Source organism: Falco naumanni, chromosome 13 (assembly GCF_017639655.2).
Source record: "Falco naumanni isolate bFalNau1 chromosome 13, bFalNau1.pat, whole genome shotgun sequence".
In the NCBI taxonomy this organism is placed as follows: Eukaryota; Metazoa; Chordata; class Aves; order Falconiformes; family Falconidae; genus Falco; species Falco naumanni.
The window spans coordinates 11,350,446-11,372,686 of NC_054066.1; the positions used below are offsets into that span (position 1 = coordinate 11,350,446).

The window sequence follows — 22,241 nt, forward strand, 5'->3', positions numbered from 1 at the left end:
CCAGTATCCTCAGTTCAGAAACTGTCAGCTTTTTTTCTATTTTTCCACCCTACAAAGCAACTATCTCAGTGAAAGAGAGAACTGGAAACCAATAGCTTGTCCAAGTCACTCGAAATGACGGAGAAGGTATGGGATTTCTGCGACGGCTGTGGAGCACAGGCTTTGCACTGCCAAAATACAAAGGCACAGCAACAGGTATTGTGGTAGGTTTCACAGCTGGGACACTTGTTCGTGGGAACCATACCGAAACTCCATTTTTAAGTCTCAGGCTCAGCAGCCATAATTCAGCTCTAAGTCTGGATCCTCCTGCACTGAACCCAAACCACTGCTATGGGGTGAAATCCATTAAAATCCTCAAACAGCTTTTCCATTGAGACTGCGACACAAAAGTGTTTCCATTTCACTATCTCCTGAATAAGTATCATTTATTTTTACAGTGCGCCTACAGCATTTCCCACACATTTACCAGCTGAAGAGAGAAATCCTCAGCCCCATCCTGAATTTATCATCACAACACCTGCTCTCTGTCAAAGCTCACTGAGGACCCCAAACAAACCATCATCAATGGGCCTCCAACCACTTTGCAATTTTGAGTTGCTTTTCAGCATGCCAGGCATATCCCAAACAGTCTAACCCACAACCAGATGGTCAATACACAGGGGAAGACACCCACAGACTTTAAAAACAAACAAACAAACAAACAAATAAATCAGAATTACCAGTATTTAGCATCTGGGTTTGTTGCAGCATTTAGGCCAGGACCTTAAAAAAAAAAAAAGCCTGAGAACACATTCACAATGTAGGAACCCATTCCCAACCTACAGTTTATTTCTGCCAACAGGTTGAGTGGGGGGAAGACAGGGGAATAAATCTAAAAAGCACTTCCTCCCCCCACTCCACAAATGCATTATTCATAAAAGCTGGGGATTTTTTTTATTACCTGGGGATTTCATTTTTATTATGTTCAAAGGATTGTTTCAATGAGCACTCACTCCCCTGCAGGCAAATATGCAGGGTTTTTTTACACTGCAGCATAAATTACAGTGAATATCTAAATAATACCAGCAAAACCTCAACAAAATCAAATAGCTAAAAACATTAGGGACAAATTGCCCTTGCACAATTTATTACATTGTTTGGTGGAACTCCACAGAGAATCTGGGGCCCCTGATATACTGGATCTAAATTGATTTATTCTTACTATCACAGGGGAAGTCCATAAACCACTCCTTTGCATAAGTTATACTACATGAAAAAAAAAAATCCTAACAGGCTACATAAATAGCTATTTTTCCTTAACCCACGAACAGAGCAACTTCTACAAAGAGGTGAGGGGCATTAAGATGTACGCAGTTATTCTCATAAATCTGATTAGTGAAGACAAGGAATAACCACAGCTTAAAACACAGTGAGAGAGAGAAAACAATGCTTTTTTTTACTCTCAACAGAACATATTTCTGATGCTACCTCTGCTTGTTCTAATCACATTTCCAGTCTGAATCACAAATACTCCAGTAATCTATCTTGTTCCGAACAGCCAAAATATTTATTTTTATTTGACCTCCTACTAGGTACATTCATGGGAAAACAAATGGATTCTACTTGGGGCATGTCCATTTGTGCCTGTATCCCAGAAACCTGAAACCAAGCCAGCATTCTTCTGATTGAATAAAGCTGAGTTGTCTGGGTTAAATCTGTTGTCAATATGCCTCGCTTATACAGTGAAATAGTTTCTTGTTAAGCAAGACAGAGATTTACTGTAGGCAAGATACGGACTTCAAATGCATCAGCATGGAAGGGAAGGATAGAAATATATTAATTCTTCAAGAAACAGCAGATAAAAGTACTGTATACCTTAGCAGGAAGCTCTTTGTCTATGAATAATCATGGTCTTGAGTCAACAGACTTTGCCTACTTAAGCTATCTCTCGCATCAGAATCCAATTATAGCAAAGCCTACAGAAAACAGGTTTGGCACACTTTAATATTTTGGTATTGATCTAATTTAGCTCTGGTTTCAATTACAATGGGGAGCATTAGACTTTGTTTGTTGGACTTCAGATTGCTTTTTTCCTTATTGTCTCTGATCTCACTATCTGGGTATTTTTGCCACGCTTATTGCTGCAGTTTTAGAGGTTTCACCCATTTTACTATGAACTTCTTTACAGGAAAAAAATCAAATCCAGCTTCTCTAAGTAAAAAGAAGTGAACTCAATACATTTAAAAACTAAGCTGGGGTTTCTGTAGCAGCCATTCCACAGTGATGCAACTGAATTTGACATCAAAGAACAAATGTATCAAGTCATCCTGACAACTGAAATACTTGCTGTAAGAAGAATGCATACATATATCTGGAACAAAGATGGATTATCCTAAATAAAATGAGCATTTTATTTAGTAATGTATGTATACCGTATCATCCTACTCGAGGCATCTTTTCTCCAATCAACGTGCATAACTGCCACAAAAATTAGCTGAAGCTATCCACAGAAACTGAGAGGAGAATAGACCTCTTTATTTAGTTTTCAGATGTACAGAAGAATTATCTCATTTTCCATTTAATGACATACAGAAGATATATGGAAGTAATTTTCTTTCTTCCTGCTGAATTTGGCTTTAAACTCTGCAGCTTTACTTCTTACATTCATTGGAGGGAATGTCATCTCTACAATCCAAAATAGTTACATATATTTATAAACTATATCTAAGAAATTACCCCTGGTTAACAATATGCATCTTTCAGCTACAAAACCTAAAAGCCTGACAACAGGAAAATTTTGCTGCACTGTGCTTTCCCAAAATACAAATCGCATACGTTGATAATCTGGAATGTTTGCTGAATTAAAGGCGGATTATGAAATCAGTGATTAGAATCATACACTGCTGAAGGCCGATAGCTGGAGTGTTGAAATTTCTAGAAAGGAAGCTGTCAAATAGTAGGAAACAATTTGCAATGATCCATAGCTTTGTGAATAAAATCACAAACCTAGTGCTCTGTTAAGCTCCAAGAAGAGATAAAATTTGAATTCAGAGTTTATAACTCCAAAATGAAGTCCATTTCATGGGCTACCACAACTTCTAGGAAAATATAAGACTTCACAGAGATAAAGGAGCATTACAAACTCACTGTAACTGAAACACAGTCGCTAGTGTTTCTTCAAATATGATAAGGTGTGACACTCAGGGGAGACTGCTTTTTAAACCCCACTGTTGGTATTGCTAGACGTGAGATACAACTGTTCTGCCCAGAAGAGAAACATGCAGCACATCCCTCTGCAGTCTGAACAGCAACAAGAACTGTACAATTTTTTTGCTTGAGGTAGTATATACCTGCTGCTTGCCTCTGATCTGGAAGAAGAAAAATGCACCTGAAAATTGCAGCTTGTGCTCTTGGGACTATGTTGACGACTTTTGCAGGTAAATTTTCAAGGCCCTCCCCTGGCAGAATACTCTTAAAACACAAAACAGTACAATTCAATTGCTGGCATTGAAGAAAAAAGCAACCAATACTAATTTTGCAGACACTGGGAACAGCCCGAAGGTCTCACAGAAACTATTCATGTTAAAAGGATCAGCTGAATTTGGGGTATGTATAAAAAAGAAAAAACATTTTGAAGGCATTTAGAAAGAAACCCAGTTAAAAATAGTTCAAGTGCTTTTCAAATGTCATTAAAATAAATTTTATTTAGGCTGTAATATGCCAACGGCTTTGTCAGCTACACTGGAAGTGTAGTGGCTGGATGCTTTTCTGTCTAACCAGTGCACCTGCCCTTAAGGCTACAGTCCTTCCAATACAAATTCCTGTAATAAGATGTCAGGTGAACATTAGCCCAAAAGAAAAAGCTTATTCTGTTCACAATGGTCATTTGTGCACAATCCAATCCTAACAGGCTTCTGACAAGAGACATCACTTAGCGATTCAGTTTTATCATTCCTGCCTCCTGAACAAGGAAACACCTTTAAATTCGATCCCTAAACTGAAGAACTCAAGCTGCAACAACAGTGGAAGTGCCACGTCAGCATGTGCAAGGCTTCACCCAACAAGCAGTTACTTCTCTGGAGCAAGATAGCAGGCACCAGCTACGGTGGGGGGAGCTAGAAAGAGGCCAGAAAACATGCTGCAGCCAAGGTTTCTGACTCCAGCTTTTACTATTACATAGCAGCCCAGGCAGCTGCTTCTTTCTAAGCCACATAGCTTCTCAGGGCTGTAGCGAGTCAAGGTGGGCATCTCTCCCTGTGACATTAGCAGGGGCTGATGAAGCCCTCTGCCTGTCCTGGCCCCTATGGGATTACTCTGGCATCAGCAACATGTTGTAGCATGTTGTCCCTGATTTGGCCCACAAACTCAGATCTGCAAGGAAGCTCAGGACAGACGTATCTCAGCTGCTCCTTAAGTCCAGAATAAAAATTTCAGTGACTCCCCTGCAGCATTCTCCTTGACAAATTCACACGTGTTAAAACATAATTTATCTTGCCCATCTGAGGCTCTGAATTGCGTGAACTCTGCCACCTAAGGTATTGATTTTCTTTGTGAAGTTTGTTTTGAGAGGCATGGGTCTAGACAAGGCCCAGATGATTTGTAAAAAAAACCTAAAAGTAAGGCCATCGTAATAAAAAATGCTCTGTAGAGTTGGAACACCAGAAAGTTTAGTTGAACAAGCTTCACACAGGTGATCACAAAGTCCCTTTAGTCCTCTGCCCTACACAATTCCCTCTTACTGCTGATCATCCCCTTCTGCCTTAGCTTAACTAGCTGCAGCATTGGGTGCTAGTGGCTTAGCTGGCAGAGGCAGGGTGACTGGGATGCAGACAATCCCCCCTCTCCTCCCATCATCTAAACCATGGATGGCTGACTTGTGCAGGGGGAACTTCTATGTCCAGCTAAAGATTCCGCAGGCAAGAACACCAGAGAATATGTTTGGGCTAGGCTTCAATAGATGAAAACTGTCATGCTCCCAGCTTACTTGTCTTTAAAAAAGAGGTAGAACACGACATACCTCCTCCTGAGCCCCTTGAAGAATTCCTGTGAACTGGCCAGTGTTCCCAAGAGCCAGAAGAAAAAAATCCCACGCTGTGGCCTGGTTCAATTCCTGGACCCCCAGTTGGTCATCCGAGATGTGAAACATCGGACTCTTAGATCCCATCATCCATCCAGGACATGCTGACCTCACTTTCCATTAACTTCAACAGCACAAGGCCACCAGGCACTTTCCGCACATTGAGATTTGTCCTGTCACAGATACACCAAGGACTACCCTCCAGCAGTGAGCCACGGCAACTAACGGGAATAAACATGGCCTCGAGAGGTTTGTCCCCATTTGTGTAAGGACGTCAAGCCGCTTTCCCTAAGTCTACGGTGTTTTAACACTTCAGCAAGTTCTGGGTGCTAAGGGCCAGGATCCTGCAAGGTCTCGGGCAGTCCCCGAGCTGCGCAGAGGCATTCCCAGCACCCGTCTGGCTGCATTACAGCTGGTGCGGTTGTACATGCACAAGGAGGGAGAGACTTGCCAAGCTTCCCTTATGTTCACGTTTATTGCTGCCGTGCCCCAGGTAATGCAATCGCCATGTAATTTGAGCATTTCTGTCCTTATTAGTTTATGTTCCATACGATTTCCTTTGCATAGCTGACATCTTGGGTAGCCTGAGGTCTGCTTCATACGCAGACTTTATACCCATATAACTAACAGCGTGAGGTGAGTGGCTTTTTTATTTTAAAGCAACTCATTCAACACCACCTCTCAGACAGCCCCAGCTATGAGGGTGCCTCATAGCACTGCAATTTATTCCTCCTCCTCCCACTGAGGAAAACGGCGCCATCTTCTCCACTGGCTGCAGCTAGGCGTGCCGGGGATGTGTGGCCCCCTCTACCTGCACACTTCACAAAGCCACAGCTCTTGCATTGATAAATCCTTTCCAACCACATGCCCATAGCCCCCACCCCAAAACACGGCTGTGGCACTACCTCTTGTTGGTGGGGAGAAACCCCTGTCGTGCCTTGAGGGGTGGGAGAAATGGCTCCCAGTGGGCAGCCCCCTCAGAGCCGCCACAGGGCCGAGCCCCCAGGCCAGGCGGGGTCCCCGTGCTTCGCCGGAATGGGAAAGCCCTCATTGCGCTCAATTGTTTTCCTGAATGCCTTTATGAACAACAGCAAAAGGAAATATTACAGCCTGGCTGGTGGCCAGGGGCCTACTCGGTGCTGCAGCATGGGGCTCGGAGCAGCCAAGGCAAACATGCTCCCAGCGCCGCCGCGATTTTCGCCTGTGTTTCAAATTAACCGCTGCCTTTCAGAGCGGGCTCTCCAGGCTTGCCTCTACAGGCCGGCGGGGACGCGGCCCTCTGGTTTCGAATGCTGGCAGTTACTTACAGCACCGCTGCCGGCACGCCTCAGCCACCCCGGCACCCACCGCCGGGGCTGTGTGCTGGGCTGGCTCCTGTGTCCCGGGACCCCCGTGTCCCACTCAAGATGGCTGTGCAGGGCAGGGTGGCAGGGCCCTGGCAACCAGCCGGAGGCAGCTGCCTGCCCCTCAGAGCTGCCACAGCACTTTCCACCCGCATACACGTTGTTTCACTTTGAACAAAAACCTCTCCAAAACCTAGGAGGTAGGAAAATTAAAGGAGTTTCCTCTCCGGTAAGCGTGGTGGGGCTGTGGGAGGGAGCACCCCAGCACACTGAGCCATGTGTGAACCCCATCGCCCGGCTCCGGCAGCATCGGGTCCTGGGAAAGCTTGGTGGCAAGCCTGGCCTCTGGCAGCGGCCACCAGCTGGGTGCCAGTGGGGAAGGAGGACACGAGCAACCCAGAGATCCCGCTGCTGCCTGGGCTGCCGCTGCCCACTCACCCTCCGCTTTGCTCCCAGGGAGCTGTAACAAGCAAGGCTCCAGGGTGCCCCACCCAACCCCCAAAACAGCCGTGTCCTGGTCACCGGCCGGTGCCCATGGGGCAAAGCTGGGCTAGGATTTCACCTTTTGAGATGGCCACAGTAGGAGCACATGTGAAAGCAGTTAACTGTGCAGCTATTTGGTCACAGGAATTTACGTGCTCAGCTGCTGAAGCAGGAGGTTGTATGGTTAACTGGAGATGTTTAATAGATTTGTAGCAATGGGTGGTGGGGCTTTTAAGTGCGTCAATCTGTTTAGCTCCAGACCCAGAAATGCACAGCAAGTTCATATATCTAAAGCCTGTAACTTCAGGGCGAGGGCAACGGTGAAATCCAGCACAGGGCGGAGGCAGGACCAGCCGTGCTTTACTCTCAAATCCAGTCGTCAGGGGGACTGGAACAGCACACAGGACCACAGCTGACATGCTGCCAGGAGATCGATTCCTCTCACCACCATTTTCCAAGCTACACAGAGAAAGTTTGGGAACCACCATTTTACAAGCGTCAATAACTTGCGAGAAATTTTCCAAGCTCTACTAGCAACATGTGTTGCATTTGCAAGAGGCTCCATCACAGACAGAGCTCTTTAAAAAGTGAAAATTAGGAGGATCAAGATAAGAAAATAAATACTGCTGACCTAGCATTCCATTCCTGGGGTGAAACACAGGCAAATCAGGTATTTCCCACAGTTCTTTGCAAACTTGACTTCTTTGGAGGCGGAATGGATGGAGCAGTGGATTGGGGCTCAGGACACCTGGACTTCATTCCCAGCTGTGTCACTTATCTGCTGAGTAACTTAGGATATCACTGTAAAATGACACTGAAGTCCTCAAAATCTATGAATGAGAAGTGCTGCGCAGGAACTAGGCTCTTTTGCCATCTTCCCACAGCACTGACATGCAATCCTATGCCACAGCTGGCATTTCTGTCACAGCCTGCTTACAGTCCTAATCCTACAAAGAGTTCTCTGTGGAAGGGGCTTAGAGCAGTTCTCTGCAAGAAATGAGTCCAAGAGAGATGTGTGAAGCCATAAGCATACTTCTACCTGGACTTTTTTATACAGTTAAGAGCCATGTTACAAATTAAAATCCACAGGGCCAAGACAGCATTCCCATTTCAGACACAGACTGTGGCATTGACATTATTGCCTATATTTCTAAAGTCCCATTCACAATGGCAGCAACAGAAAAAAACAGTTACAGTAGGTGATAACTAGATTTATTTAGCCAGACAAAAGTACCAGTCAGATTCAATTTCTGCAGACCACTAGGATTTTTATGCCATTGAGAACAGTATCCATATGGCTGCAACACCGGTTTTCCCTATTGTCAGGTAAAAGCTTCACAGAAACTAAAATAAGGGAGAATCTGTTTCTATCCTGCCATGTGTTATGTGCTAGAGGACACCTGTTTTCAAGTAAATCCTTAGCTGAAGCCAATGAATCGATGTGCTTTATACTGTAGGGCTAAGGCCTACATTTTAAAATCTTTAAGGGATACTTAACTGAGCTTTATCATCAGGAGAGGATCAGTTTAACATCTGAATCTCCCAGGAGCCATATACATGATTTATCTGTCTGAAGGCTTGGAATCCCATCCAGCCTAGGAAACAGAAGGCCACAGGACATATATCTTACCTTAAGGTTTGTAAAGTGCCCATCGCCAAGCTCTCTAAATACTGAGGTTCAAAAAGATCACTCAGAAAAGCCTAAGAATCACACTTACCTAACTGAGAAATATCAAATCCCTCATGATGTCCACCAGAGTGGGATAATCAAATCCTTTTGTGAGAAAACTTTTTTTTCTCTTCTGAAACTAATTTGGTTTAGAAATAGATTTAGAAAGTGTGGCTCTGGCCAAGGTAGATAAGTGACCAAAACAGCAATGAGGGACTATGTATACAAATACATTGCATTGTAGATAATTTTATCTATTTGCACAGTTATTTATTACCTGAACATCACTGGCATGCACAGACTGGATCTGACTATGTCATTTGATGATTTTTTTCCATGTCTGCAAGTTGTCCACACATTGAAAGATTCTCAGATGTATCATGAAAGACCATATATGTCTACACCTCAAACAGCTAAAAGTTAAAACAAGTATTTGTCAGATATGTGTCTTTAGCTGTAACTCCCTCACTGTAAGAGGGGACGGGTGCATCAGTCACGTGTTAGTAAGTTAAATGAGCCTTTCATCCACTTCAAGGCTAATATAGCTCACAGAACACAAATTCTGAAATATATATATTCACTAGTAAAATTCTGAGTCATGATTACTCTTTATATAAATGCCTGTCCTGGTAGAATTTGTAGAAAAAAAATACAAAGGTCACACACTGTAGGAATAGAAACATGTTCAGTACCTTGTTTTGACACTGTACAGGGCTTTGCCAAAGCATATACTCAGACATGTGAGGCTGAGTACATGGAACCTCTGAGATCTACAGCTCCAAAGCTGGAAAGAGCACCAAATTACAAGGAACCCACCTTTCAGAGCACATCCCCTAGATGGGCTGCTCCTCTGCTGAGTTCCCAAAGTCTCCTGATGCAGGGCAGACCACTATCGGTCAGCCAGAGATCTCAGTCTCCAAGAGGCATTGAGACCACGTTCCCAAGATAGCCATTTGCCAGATGGAAGATTATATCCTTTAGCAAAGCTGCAGCAATTCAGAAAAAAATGCATGCAATTCCAAACATTTCAGCCTCAACAGATCTGTGTTTGTAGACCTTGGCATCACTGGAACATTTCCAGATAGTTCCACTCGCGTTGTCTCTGTTCATCCCCAATCTCTGGGTGGTACTACACCTCTGACACACAGGTACACACAAGATAAAGAAAGGACATTGGAATGAGCTTATGGCCCAAAGCTTCAGCAACATGAATGACAGAGACGAACGATTAGATTAGGCCTGGATCCAGCCATGATGCTTAACAGGTCCTGGCTGACACGTTATTCTAAGAAGTGCTAATAGGCACAGGCAGACGGAAGGCAGGGAGATGAGGGAACTAGCAGACTCCCTAGTAAATGCATCCCTGGTGAGGTCACCAACAAACCACTATGGCCATACCTGTTTGTGGCATATCTAGAGACATCTAAAATAAGATTATACGAAAAAAGCTAAGATAGAAGGAGTTCATGTTTTATTTGGAGAGTAGTAACTTACGAAAACAAACAGGTGAAGAGCCTTGTGGATCTGCTGATTAGCTCTGCCTATCAAAATAAAAATGAGCTGTGGATGTTTCCAGCTCAGATTAAGAAACACCTTTACCTTGCATTAGTGCTCAGCCCCAAGAAGGCATTTTGAGTCTCCCCTAAACTAACAGTATGAAAAGGAAGAGATATTGATGACAACCGGTGGTGGGTTTTTTTTTTCATATCCTAGTAACAGAGCAAACTATGTAATCTTTACCCAGGTGGGAGCACAGGCTTTAATTCTGCATGTCGTGGTAGAATGTGGTGCAGTAAAAGAAAATGTTCCTGCTTTATTCTGAAACGACAATCTGGACCTCAATTCAGAAGAGACTAAAACATGATTAAATAAATTTTAAAAGATCATGAGGTAACCTTGCCTCTTGCCTACTAGAAGAAAAAGAAGGTGCATGCTACATTGCAGATAGTATTTCATCTAATAAAAAGCTTTGTTGTTAGCCCACAAATACAGACAATGTCATGAAGAAACAATTTGTTTGGCTTGCCAAAACTGGTAGCAAGGAATAGAAGGGTGAAGAATGAGTTGTTAAGCAGTTGGTTTACTTCTGTCATTGCAGAAAGGGAAGAATTGCCCAAGTCAGGGATATTTCCTGGTATGGCACAGGGACTTTGATAGTCAGCTGGTAACACATTTACCAGCTATCTAGTTTTCCCAGAAGTATCTTGACCTAAGCTGACTCATCTGTGTCCCAGGAGGATGACTAATCATTCTGATTTATTATGCTGTGGCCTGTTAGCCATTTCAGCTCTGTTTACATTGGTGCCGGTACAATATTACAGAGAGCAAACTAGGTTCTATATAAGCATAGTTTTTTAAACTAGATTCAAAACCAAGAAGCATTCATCACCAAGCATCCACAAAATTGAAATAAGTACAAAATGACACTCTGGGCAACAGCTGGGAAAAAGCTGGAACTTTAAAGGGCAGGCAGTGTTACACGACAAGCTAATAAGTTCATTAAGCCTGAAGTTAGTTGACAATTGTAGGCATCTTCCAATGAAATTACAAAACCCTGAGGACTGCATGTAACCTGCAAAACCCCTATGATTATTTTTTACAAGGAAGCAGTGGAGCACTGTGTTATGGGAAACAATCTCACTCCTATTAAATTAATAGCTTTTGGTGTTGAGCATACTAGAAAACCATGCTGTGGAATCCAGCAAAAAAAAAGCCTCTTGAAAAAGCCAGCTAATACTCTGGAGAGTGTGGGCCCATATGCCTTCATTTGCACCAAAATCTTGTTCTAAGTGAAGCTTTACACCAAAAAAATAAACTTGGGATGGGCATCACTGACCATCCATTTGCCTATTATCACCTTCAGGCAGCAGTCAAGGAAACTTCTGTTCATGAGACTGAAGTAGACTACGCTGAGGACTCAGCAAAGCATGAAAAAAGAAGTACAGCATAGCTGACAAAGAGCATTTTCGAGAAGCAATCTGCAGTCCCCATGTTCAGATATACAACAGTACCTCACTAACTGCAATAGTTTAGCTATTCCCACTACTATTACACTTGAGATTCCACACTGTTTGTGTCTTACTGATTTCCACATAAATTGTTCTCATTTTATTTTATTTTGCTTGTTTTGGAAGCTCAGCTTGGGATCTGAGAATCACTCTGGCAAATTTCTTTCTCCATCTCAACTCATAATAATAGTTTGTGGGACAAATAAAAACACTGATTACATCTCTGCACTGGAATACCATACTGGCCAGGTTTTCTGCTGCAGAATTTCATCTAGAAATGGAAGGGAGAAGATGATTTTGCTTGCCCAGAACTCCTCTACGGCCCAGTTTCAATATGCACACAAATTACTCTTCTGAACTGGCTCTGAGCCCAAGGTGGAGGACTAACACTGTGTACTCCTCCCCTGCCCTGGCCCACTAGGATGAGAAGGGCTGTGGGAAGGTGACTGGTGGAAAAGGGGCAGAGAAGAGCTTTGAGTTTCTGGTGCAGGTGGAAGAATAGTGGGAGATGAGGACAGGGAGGTCTCCAGAGCAGAAAAAGTTGCACGTCAACATCAGCAGCTTCTGCTGAGGCACTTCTACCCAACCACCTGGTTATGTGATGGGTGCACATGCACAAGACTGTCCAGCCAAGTCTTCTCACAGATCACTGCCAAGCCCCTTCACACATCACGTCTGAGTCTCTCTTCCTAGCATACCACAAGACATCAGAAATACGGCAGTCAAGTGCCTCAAAGCATGTATGCTATGCTCTCAGGAACACCACGCCACCATGCCAACAGTCATGTAACTGGGTGAAACTTTGTGTACAGTTCTGTGAAAGTTATACAAAAGGGCACTGAACACCACACTTTCTCAAAGCCAGACTCTGAACAGTTCCTATAGAATTAGTAAGCAGCAGAAATACCACTGTCATGAAAACCGCCAAGTTTACAATACAAAGATGAGATACACTGGATTGTCACATCTCAGAAGAGAAGCACAACTTAACCCAACACTAAAAACTCCTTCAGACTAGTGGGAGGTGTAACAAGTACCACACACAGAGGGGCACAGAACAGGCAAATGCTGACTCCTCTGGGTAACCATATATTTCAGATCAAGGTATTACGGGCTAACTCTCCTGTTCCCTTTGAACATATCTGTCAGAAGTTCTCTCTAAAATCATCTGAGTAGTCTGCTGTCTGAATTTGTTCTAGGGAGGAAAAAGAACTTCTGGGGATAAAAATCTTCCTCAAAAATAGGAACAATAAAACAGTAACAGCACCAAATCCTTACCCTAACCTCAAGCCAAGGGTTTTGGCTTTATTTTTTTTACTTGTTTTTAATTTTATTTTGTACTTGTTTCTTTGAGGTCTGCAAGGAATTTCTTACCTTTTCTTTCCAATTCATTTTTGTGTGCCTCTGCACTTTCTGGTTCTGGCTGATGGCTACTAACATGCTTCTAGAAAGGCTTCCATCCTCATCCTACCTCTTATTTCTGGCCAAAATAGAAACAAGAATTTTCAAGCCCAACAAATTCAGAATAAGAGGTTTTTTCTTATACCAATCTACATTTTATGTTGTTCATGCAATCCAACTTTTTACACAATGTTTATTGATACTTGCATAGTCCAAAAACCTCACAAACCCAGAGATTTTCCTTAGCAGACCTAATTTATAAATTAATATTTAAAGAGACTAACAAATGCTTATTTAAAGAATGTGCCCAAAATCTGTATCCTTACACTCATTTCTTAGAGAACTGGATTGATTATAGTGGCTTTCATGTGAAAAAAAATATTGATGCAAACAATGTCTGCCAGCTGTGCGTGAGAAACACTCCTTTTATTACACTGAACTTTGTATTATTAGTGATGTTTCTAATAGACATCTTCAGCCACTGATTAAAAAATATTTAGTATTTTCTCAACTCACTCTCATGGAATGGTCTTTTCAAGTGGATCTGTCATTGTGGTTTCCTGGATTACTTCAGCCTTGTTGGAAAGCTTGTAAATTCCCATGGCTGATCGTAAGCTAAGGAAGGAAATAAAAAATAGTAAATACCACTTCAGTGGTGTAAGTCCTTTTCTTCTCTGTTTTGGCTGAGAGTGCATTTTAGGAGATTATTATCAGTTTTTACACAAACTTCAAAACAGTTCCAGCTGGGAATCCATCCATATGTCCATTTTGCACCCTCAATTAAACTCCCTTCCACCAAATCGGTCTTCACTAAAGATATATACTGGTAGACTAACGTTTGGCTGAATTAAGTGGGTCTGGGCTGCTAGTTTATTTTACAGGAGTACTTGACAGTACCAGCACAATAAATGGATGAAGCAACTGGAAAGAAAATCACTCTTTAATATCATATTGCTTCCTACAGCTACAGAGCAGAATGTGTGAAAGAAAGAATAAAATAAATCAGATGATCTATTTCCATGTGCAGTGACTGGATATTTAATATCTGCTGTCTTTTTTATTTTTTTCATTTTCTATCATAGATGTTTTAAACACTGAAAACAAAATACATATATACTATTCTACTACACAGAGGAATGACTGCAGATCGGGAATACCAGAGTCCTGAATGCTTTCTCAAGTTGCACATCTTTTTGCACTAAGATCATGTACTAAAATTGCTTGTGCTACTTACTATTTGTATTACTGCATATGAGATCAGAATACAGTCCAGCACAGTTTCAGAGAGCATGAAATATACAACAAGAACTATTAGTTACTGAGTCCAGTTTTAGTTTTCATAAAGCACCTGTCTCATATGCTGTAAACAATCCCATGACTCCTGGAGAATGTGAATAATAGATCACGCCCTCTGAACAAAAGATCCCAGATTTCGCTGCAGTTGTTCCAAGAGAAGATGTAGGAAGAAATTCTGCCTAGCATAATGCTGTTAGAGGAATATTGATGCTGAGGTGACCCAGTAACAGCACTCAGAGCTGATGAAGAGATTTAAATGGTGCATTCTGGTGAGGAGTTCAAAAGTCAGAAGTCATAACCCAAAATAATTGTGTATACCGGAAATTCAAACTATTTCACTCAGGGTCAGAATAATGAACTCATGGAATTAGTTGCCAAGTAAGAACATAGAAACAAGTACTGCAATCTAAGTGGCTTGGAGACATCTTGGCACTTTTATGGAGAGCGAAGGGATTAAAGGATATAGTGACAAAACAGAAAACTAGGGGTTAAGAGAAACTTCAGGGGGGACAAGCCTGTGAGGTCAAGTGGCATTTTCCTCTCCAGATATTTCTCTTATGTCCTTCTTCCCAAAGACGTCACATCAGACTGAATAAACAATCACTAAAGCTTAGATGAAGAATGGACTTCTACTGGATTGAAACAGGGATGAAGCAGCACTATCTTTTCCTCTGCTCCATAATAGAAGTAACTGCTAACATACAAGAACAGACTTCTTTATCTATATACAAAGCCATGCATTTGACCCACTCATTCTAATGTAGCACATAAGGTTTTCTCCTATCAGTCTCTTCCTGTAACCTTATCTTCTCCAGTCCCATCAGAATACCACAAATGACCAGATAAAAAAATTAAACTGAAATAGCTTAATGTCAGAACACAACACAGCTGTCTAATATACCCTTCATTGGTGACACAGTTCTTAAAGACCAGTAGTATTTCCATACTACCCAAGACATTTGCAGTACATTAGCAAGGACATGTCATATGCAATTGCAGGAACTACTGTATGTATCACTGTTTTAAGTGATGAAGAACTAATAAAGGCATTGTTTTAGACATTTTTACCCTGCGCTCCTTTTAGAAGAAAACCTGTTCTTGTTAAGAGGGTGCATCAGATATAAAACCATTTCAACTGAAAGCTACATGCTTATATAAAAAGATGTGTGAAACAAGGTGCTTTTTTTTACTTAATGTCAGGTATCAAAGCAAGACTGTAGTAAAAGTCTTACTGTTGACTCTTCCAGAAATTGTTCCTACAAGTGAATTAATTCTTTTACATTTTAGCTGCTTTCCTTTGCCTTGTGCACGAGTTGACACAAACTGCAACAGTTGAGGCACATAAAGACTTCTCTAACCAGCTTTGTACTGATCTGTCCCCAGGACACGTGGGATACTCAAATATTCCGTGATACTAGCTCACTGCATTGCACTCCATCCCAGTTTGCTGAGTGAGGTTCTAATTTCTTGGTCTCCAATGTACCTGCAAAAAGAAGATTCAAGAAGGACAGTAGGTAGATTACGTCAGGAGTGACACTTACCATAGAATTATGAGTACAATGGTAACGCTATCTTGGAACCTGACTTTTCTCAACAAGACAAAGCAAATCACATTTTCCAGGAGACAGGTCCACCTGGATACATATCATCACTATAATCACTCAGCCATTTATTTTCCAAAAGGTGTGGGGGGATCCCTTTGCTGATATTCTGTGAAACACACAGTTGTGTCTCAGCAGACTCAATGATGCTTAACCGGGTTGTCTCCAGATCTTGCTTGCTGACAGGCTTCCTCACAAGCAGAGGCACTTACTAGATTTTGTACCTTTCTAATGCTGAGGAAAGTCCGTGAGTCTGCCTGATACATGGCGGCAGCATGTCGGGCCAAGCAGACAGATTCTTCAAGCAATACAGGAGCTTGAGTGGGAGCTGATTCAGATCTTTGACTTATTTCAGGAGAAAGTCAAAGCAAGAGAGCATGGGGCGGATTTGCGTTCAGGCAAGGGGATTTGTCCAGAGGTAAGAAAGAAAAATTTCAATAGTTTCCTGAATTGCAGGGGTTCTAACTGGAGCAAATCTTTGAACTTTGGGAGCATTGCAATCACTTCACCAGAGGTCCAGTAATTTTTTACAAAAGGCATAAAAAAGATTATGTCTTATGCATTTTGCATAGAAACCAGCTTTGTCAACTCAGATCCTGGGATATGGCACTAAGGAACATTCCTCTGACTTTGCCCGCAGAGATAGCTCTGTAACAGCAGTTTCCCCAAACCCTTCAGCTTTCAGCTACCACTAAAAACTGATGTCAAAATCTTTGCAGACTGTCTTATTAAAACAGGCAAACGTTTGTTTTTCCTCTCTCATCTTCTTAAAAACATTATAGAATCACACTTTCTTGAAACATCTCTGAGCTGCCCTAGAATTTCAACTAACCTACATTTGTTTCTAACCAGCGTCAGTCTGACACCCCCTGCCTATCTCTTCTGAACCCCATAACACTATATAAAACGCCTTCAAAACAGATATCTAAGTGTCGTGTAATGGAGAAACTTGGTATTTTGGGACTGATAAAAAGATAATTCAGATTATAATTATACCATTTACCCCCCATAAAGCCTACCCCTTACAGCATAAAACCATTCTCTCAAATTTTAATTTTGTTTTGCTAAGCCTAATTTGCCTTCTAATTTAATCTACAACTAATTACTTTCAATATTCTGAGATCTTAGGGCATCGAAGCTTCCCCTTAATTGAATAGAACAATTAATTATCATTTAGTATTCCATTAGAAGCTATGCGTTAGTAATATTTTGTATTCTGAGAGACAACCGTTACACAGACAGAAACACATTTGTGGACAGATATTTCATAAAAGTAGATGCAAGACGGAGTTTACCTGTCTAGACCTCTACAGTCTCGATTCTTAAAAAAAATTATACAGATGCCCAGGCAAGGTTTCAGCAGGTTGAAGAAGGCAAAGTAAGATTTTCATCTCCTTCTCCCTCTCCTTCCGCTAGTGTGATTAGTTGCAGCACATGGGTCCCAGACCACACACATCCCACAGGTCATCCATCTGGTAGCCACAAGGCCGGCATAGGTGCAACAGGCAGGACACACAGTGTGTCACTCCATCCTCACCTCCACACACAGCCTGCCCAGCACCCAGGGTGTACGGGGCTTCCTGTGCCTGGCAGCTGTGCAGACACCGTCCGCACAGGGCTCACTGCAGGGCAAGCAAACAGAAATATGGATTTTTAATTGCTCGCTCTGGTTTCACTTGTTGTGTTTGGTGTCTCACTGCTGCACAGGCTCACTCCTACCCGCTCCGTTTTGCCATTTTGGTCTAAGACTCTGCCAGCCCTGTAGAGGCACATCTTTAATGGAACGACTCTCATGAGCATGTCTGCATACAAGATCAGCGCTCAAGCAAAACAAGTTAGTATCCTCTCTGAATCCTCCCATAGCATTGCTATGTTAAAGTGATTTGTAACAAAGGACTTGAAGCTCATTATTCAATAATGGGTGTCATTCAGATTTCAAATTCTATCTGGTTCTGTTAATTACATGTCAATGATTTTTTTTTCTCCTTTTCCAACAGAAAAATAGGGTGCTGCCACTGGCAGTCTGCCTGAAAGGTTCAAATGTCAGGGCAGTAATTTTGAATGGAATGGATTTGACTCAACCGATGCGAGAATAAAAATAGCTATTAGAGATTCCCTGACAAGTTGCTGTGACAGGGAAAAGCTTAGAACTGCTTTCACCCGCCTGCCTGTATGACTTTGGCTTTGTCCTGAATGGTACAGCACAAAATGCAACACCAGGAGAATAAAAAAAATGGCCTAAAATCCCTGTGGCTTTTCCTATGGCAAGGACTAATGGTTCCTCCTTTGCTTTCTCAGGTGAGGGACTGACAAGGGAGTAGCACAGCCTCGCCTCAGCCCAGCACTGAACGCCGTGCACAGGGGCTGAGTGCAGTGGGCCATGGCCAGCAGGACATGCTACTCCTGCAGAAGGAAGGAAGCCAGAAAGGGCAGTTCTGCACCTACCAGGGAAGTCCTGCAATTTAGATACAGTCACTGCAGGAAAGCATGAGGGGCAGGACGGGGCTCAGATCAAGCTTCCATTGAGCAAGTTGTCCATTGTAAGAGCACACAACAGCAACTCAAGCTTCTGACAACCCAGCCATACAGCTGACTTCACTGCTGTACTGACTATTTAATGCACCCTTTATATTTATCTTCTACGTGGCTTTTAACTGCTCTTTCTCATCCAGGTTATATAAAAATAAATTTCAAGCACAGGAATGATTCTACACTGGATAGTTAACGCTACTTCTGGTTTGCTACTTCTGGCTATCAATAAATGTCTGATGATGGACTGCTCCTTATCCCTCCTGAAGGCTCAGGGACACACCAGGAAAACAAGCAAAACAGGAAAAATTAAAAGACAAAAAAAAAAAAAAAAGGAAGGAAGAAAGAAAGAAACTAAAATGCTGGAAACACACAGAGTCAAAGTGAAGGCTTTAAGTCACTCAAAGTTATTTAGCCCAGACAAGTCAATATTATACAACTTCAAGTCCCAACTTCTCTCATACACAGCAATAAGTTTCCCATGGCATTTCACTATAACAGCACTGAAGAAAAGTACAGCAGAGGAAGTATCCCCAGGGGGCCAATTCTCCTTTTGAACATGTTCACCTTTTTCAGCATCAATTTCATTTGAAAATTTAGGACGACAACACGTAACTTGACCTGCCTCCAAAGAGACCACAATTTGCAATGTGTCAGGTGGCTACTTTTGATGAGCAGGAGAGAAGGGGTGAGAGAGCTTTCTCCCCAGCACCCCCGGCACAGTGGGAAAACAGCCTCTGAAGACTTCCTATCAAAAACCTCCATTCAGGTACAGCAGAGGGGGCAGAATGAACAGGATCACAGGGTCAAGGCTATTTTGCCTCTTTGGAGCACACCTCCCCTAACTGTAAAATAAGAAAGGCCACCTTGACCTTCACTGTAAAGAACTTGAACAGCTACAAATTAGAAACGGTAAATAAGAATTAGCCATCGTTATTCAATAAGGATTCAAGGAAAAGGTGAAACCTGGGTTACAGAGATAAATGAGATGACTAAAATTCTTGGAGTAGACTGCCCCAGGAGAGGGATATTTGAAATCAGGGGCTCTGTATCCTCTCCCTCCTCCCTCAGGGGCAATGGCATCAGGAGGTATCAAATATGCTGATTCCTCCTGTGTGTCTTCACTATAGCAACTGGTAACTAAATATTCTTGAATTAAAACAGACTGGAAAAGGTATGTCTCAATAAACACAACATAGTCGTGCCGTTTGGTCATTTTGTCAGCCACTTCATTTTTCCTTAATATCATCACTTGCAGGCTGCCTGAGATCTTTAAATAAGCAGCTGTGAAAAGCACCACAAAAATAAAAATAGGACATTTAAATAGTTTAAAGGCTTCCTGAGAAAAGTGTCTAGCTGCGTAAGACCAGCTCATGTGTCCAGAACTGTGTCACATGTTACAGACAGTCCTTTAAGCATTGAAAGACTGTGCCCAGTCTTCCTCCATTATGTGTTTTACTGACCTTTTATGGCTGCCTTCCTCTATTTATATGTATCTGTTTTCCATCTATCATTATCAAAAATCCTTCCCCATCAACGTTTTCAGTTCTCCTGCCATCTTTCAAGACTTTTGCTATAGCCAAGCTGCTATGATAACCTGGCTTCTCTGAAGGCACTGCCTGCAGCTAATTCTATGCAGAAAAGCCACCAGCCTGAAAAAGCAGCAGGGAAGGTTCAATTAAAGGCAGTACACAAGACATGCTTCATGTGCGACCTCTCTCCTGCTCTCCAATGACATACCAGCCTCCTTGATCATTCCTACAGATAACAGCAAAAACAACAAACGACACAGAAGAAAACAACTTGTCAAAGTAGATGATGACCTGTGCCACCAATTTCCCTGTTAAAAGGTTGTTTTTGTTTCTTACTGGCATTTATTTTCCACTAGGGATATACCAAGGCTCAAAATTCTCAATCTGTTTCTGTTGTCAGGCAAGAGATCGCTCTTTCAACTTTTATTTCTGTGGTGGGATACAGGATTAAACACAAAATTAATGACCAAAATCCTTTTGCCACCTGAAAGGACAAAACTTGCTGTTGAATATTTCCAAGCTCTTTGATTTACACCTCATCCTCCCAAAATGTGTTTTCAATTGTCTCATTTGGGTATCTTCAGGCTTTTCCAGGTTCTTTCTTTCTCTGTTCTTCTTTTTTCCCATAACCATAATTACACGAGGAGAGCAGCATAACACTGTTCCCATAAAGATGAAAGCCCCAGAGAAGTGGTATGTTTAGTACCTTTCAACAAATCTAAAAAGCTTGAGAAAGAGAAGATGAGGAGAGAGAATTCTCTGTCAATGCACATTGTTGCAGTGTAAGAAAAATCACCTAATGACTGTCAGCCTTCAGGTTTACTTGCTTTGGTTAAAGGCTTATGACACTACTAAGCCAACATGGTCTGAATTATGTTCCAGGTGAAATGGTCAGAATCCTTCTGCACCATTACATGCTCTTACCGTCCCAAAGAGGACAGCCTCTCTCTACTCGTCCATACACAGATTCCCTGTACCTGGCTCTGTACAGAGTCCCAAGAAAGTCATTGTAGGAACAGTGTTCTAGATTTCTTAAACAAACAGTATACATTGGAATAGTTACTGCCAAGGATTAAAATAACGTCTAAGTGATTTTTTCCAGGCACTCAATAATACAATATTTTTTTCATCCAACAGCCTTTCATGTGACACTTTTATATAAAAGTGTTTATAGGAAATAGCAAACTTTCCTTTTGCTCTTCAGGTTACATGTACCCCCATAAAATGCAAATGCTGAGTGAAGTCATTGAACTACCTGACACTTAAAAATGAACACATCTAAGTATCCTGCTCAAGATCAAACAGTGGCTCCCAGCAGCTAAATGTGTATTTTAAACATTGGATAACTGATTTGCTTCCTGGCCTCCAACTGCCACTTTTAATGGGGAATTACACAGTGAATCTTTATTAGCAAAGACCGTGGGCATTAGGGGGTCAAACAAAGGTGGTTTCCATTTGCACTTGCGCAGTGTAATGCTCAAGCCTTCATCTTTGTGCAAACTTTTAAAACTTGAAACAAGGACTGGGGGCTGCCACAAAGACAAAAAATGTCAAGGAACACACAATCCTGCAGCACACCAGAGTCTATGTGTTTTCTACCAGACCTGTAAGAAAGTAGCAATAGCTGCTGGGGAGCGCCAGCCAAAAAAAAAAATCAGAATCCACTTCTGCAAGGGCTTTTCCAATGAAATTAAAATGTTTCAAATCATCAGAGATCTTTCAGGATTCTCTTTCTTCATCTTAACATTTCAATAATGATGTAAAAACATCTATTGCATTCAGATTTCCCTTTCCTCTCTCCAAAGTTTTAGGAGGGGTGGTTTTCCACAAAAGTAAAAATGAAAAAGCCAGAAAGTCTCAAAACCAGTTTGCAAGTAATGCCTTTATCAGCAGTACATACAGAGAGAGGCACATGGAGCCTCTGGCACAACATGGAGTTCCCAAAGCTGAACTCAATGGACACTGGCTGGTGAGGCCTGCAATTCCTATAGTAGATGCTTTGATGTCCTCCTGTGCTGGGCAAAAGACAATACAAAGCCCTCTAGCTAAGTGGGAGCAACTCATGAGAAAGCAGCTAAGCTTTCTTAAAAAGCAGCCTTCCTAAAAAAGGACCTATCATTTTCCTCTTTCATTCTTAGTGGACAGAGGTGTCAGGGCTGTGCTTCTTGCCCATCCTTCCTTGCATACGGGGGGGGGGGGCGGGTGTGGTGGTTAAGCAAGTCTATCATAGACAGAAGACTATCATAGTTTTCTTTCCTGTCATTAAAGAGAAATGTCCAACTCTTCAGCATACTGACTGAAATCACCTGGGAGAACAATGAAC

General features: G+C 42.2%; 1 long non-coding RNA gene across 1 annotated transcript in view; it reads right to left on the minus strand.

The window, feature by feature from the left end:
* The window catches only part of LOC121096978, a 124,125-nt gene that overhangs the window by 84,466 nt on the left and 17,418 nt on the right, over positions 1 to 22,241 (minus strand). Inside the window, exon 4 of the long non-coding RNA XR_005830729.1 lies at positions 13,477 to 13,575. This is a non-coding gene — a long non-coding RNA (uncharacterized LOC121096978). The remainder of the gene's footprint in view (positions 1 to 13,476; positions 13,576 to 22,241) is intronic.